This window comes from Pinus tabuliformis, chromosome 1_1, assembly GCF_031772625.1.
Source record: "Pinus tabuliformis cultivar Carrire ecotype Pingquan chromosome 1_1, CPIR1, whole genome shotgun sequence".
Classification (NCBI taxonomy): Eukaryota; Viridiplantae; Streptophyta; class Pinopsida; order Pinales; family Pinaceae; genus Pinus; species Pinus tabuliformis.
Window position 1 is genome coordinate 203,524,936 of NC_142297.1, and position 2,738 is coordinate 203,527,673.

General features: G+C 30.4%; 1 long non-coding RNA gene across 1 annotated transcript; it reads right to left on the reverse strand.

Moving 5' to 3' along the window:
- Positions 1–1,820: 1,820 nt before the first annotated feature.
- LOC149212234 (uncharacterized) lies at positions 1,821–2,464 on the reverse strand. The gene is made up of 2 exons (XR_016250222.1): positions 2,059–2,464; positions 1,821–1,960 (listed from the first exon to the last, which is right to left on the reverse strand). It is a non-coding gene; the product is annotated as an uncharacterized LOC149212234 (long non-coding RNA).
- Positions 2,465–2,738: the final 274 nt, after the last annotated feature.

The window sequence follows — 2,738 nt, forward strand, 5'->3', positions numbered from 1 at the left end:
TAGTATCAAATTACAATTTGAAAATAAAGGAAAAATATATTTTTATAAAATTGAAAGGGAAGGACTAATAGGCTATGGCTATGAAAGAGTGAACATGAAAAGAATCTTGAGAAATGAATATTAGGTTCAACATAGCAACATATAATGTTGATCTCCATGTCTTTTTATTTATATGTATCACCCTTTGTATGAAATGTCTAATACTTATAGACTCGACCTACTTACTTTCCATATATAAACAAAGCATATGTCCCCTTTGGGATATCTCTAATAATTTTAGGCAACGCTCAACTTGGCTTGGATATTTGGGGTTCTTCTTCATAACTAATCATTTATTTGATTGTGGAATTCACTCATTTTTAGAGGAATAGAGTAGAAGAAATGGATATTAGGAAGGTCCTTGTAGTTAAACAACCTCTCAATAGAAGGAAAAGATATCATAAAAGTAATACCTAAGATTAATTAGTTCCTTCCTCAAGGAAAGCCATAATAATTAAACAACATCCACATGGAAGGAAAAGACATCATGAAAATAATACCCAAGATTAACTAGTTCCTTTTAATAATTCCACTCTTTACCATTCCGAAGTCATTTATATTTGATGAGCGTGACTCCCTCCTCAACTAGTTAAAAGAAAAAGAGAAAAAAAATCAATATTAATTTTAAAAAAAAGAGAAATGCATTAATTATGTAATTTTAATCTTGAAAGTGCAACCACCTATATTCTTATAAATAAAATATATACCTATACTTACTTTTATTTTATTTGTATTATACTTGAAAATTAACATGTATATCATTTTTTTTCATTTTACAAAATAATTTTTAGTGAATAATAATAAATTTTAAAGAAAGAATATATATATATATATATATATATATATATATATATATAAATTTTAATTTTGTTAGTGCATGTCTATTGATTTTTTTAAATTAATAAGTTTGAATATTAATACATATATCATTTTTTTTTCCCTAAAAATAATTCTCACTAAATCCCAAGAATTTTAAAATTAAAAAAAAATACAAAATTAAATATTATTTTTTAAACAGCAAAAAATTACATAAATATTAATAATGCAATTTTAACCTTGTCGTGACCTTATGCATCTATATTCTTATAAATAAAATATGTATTTACGCTTGTTTTTATTTATACCATGCTTTGAATATGGGTATAATATAATTTTCATTATAAATTGTAAATTTACTTTTCTTAAATTAATTAATTTTCTATATATAATATTTTAGATTATTAATTTTTTTACATATAAACACTTGATAACCCTATAATTAACATAAACGTTCATCCGTAAATTAAACTAAAATAATTAAATTAGATAATTTCCAAAATCCTATGCAGCTCGCTGAAAGGCTAAACTTTCAACATATGTTGGCTATCTAGAAAAGCTACATATCCTCTCTACAACAGATCCGCCGTCCTCCCTGTATTGAAAGTATGCGGGTTAATATTATGCCATAAGCCTTCTGGTTAAAATATTATGTTCACATCGATAAAAGCAGATGGAACTTCATCTATGATCTTCCTCAAAGAGAAGTTGAATTGAGTAGATTGTAGATCTCAGAAATAAGTCCAGGAATGAAGTAAATATTCCCAAAATTTACCATTCAAATAAGCATAAACTTTTTCAACAACCCATACCTTCCTTTCAGACACTGTTCACAGACGCAGACAATCCAGTCAAGCTTTTCAGAACTTTTCTCTGCAACAAATGTGATAAAATGAAAAAGCCCGATCTATGATAATACAAGTGCTTTCTATAGAAATTTATTTTACCAGCGTTGTCTTTCCTACGCCACTGAACCCCAAGATCCCAAGGATCTAAAGTTTCTCCGACCGTATTTTCAAAATATTTGACTTCTCTGGATATTTGGCCACATCCAGGCCTGGTTTTTTCATCTGTATCCTTTCATCTTTGCAGATCTACCTCGTCTCTGGGATTCACAAGAAATAAATATTGTGAGAAACAAATAAACGATCATGTATATCTATCCAACATGAAGTTATACAGTACAAAGAGCGAGTTAGAAACCAGTTTTATACTGAAAAAGAAAAGAAGCGTTTTTCCAATTTTCGACAGATGCCATACAGTAGAGATGGCTGGCTAAGGCCTTTCTCTGTAACAGGGCCACGATAGTTAGTGAATACATGCATAGTGGTAATTGTCCTAGGCATAGCCAGCGTTGGGAAAATTACCACTACGACGTATTCATTAACCATAATTGCCCTAGTTACACAATCATACTTTTAATTCAGTAGAACTAATGAGAATTGGGTTTCAGACATTGCTGAATGGAATACCCAAACAGAGGAGCATGGAATAGATGAGAGAACAATAGTAATGGACAATGGTGACATATAATCAAAATTTCCCCGGAGCACTCCTATCTGTTATCACTTTAATAACATGGCTGAAATTTCCAAGCACATCCATCTCAAACTTTAACAACTTTAACATTACTTTTAATAAAATAAGATTTCTATGGGCACTCTTTCCATTTTTTCCAAATTGTATAATCTTTCCGCCTGTAAACGCGTTCAAGAGAAAGACAATATGCATACCGAGTCACCGACAGATGCACGCAAAGCACGAGATGCTCTGGTCCCTGTGAAAGCTGAACCATACAATAATATTTCCAAGAGAAAAGATGGGCTGTCTTCAAGCATAATGTCGACAGATGCACGCAAAGCACGAGATGCTCTGGGTCCTGT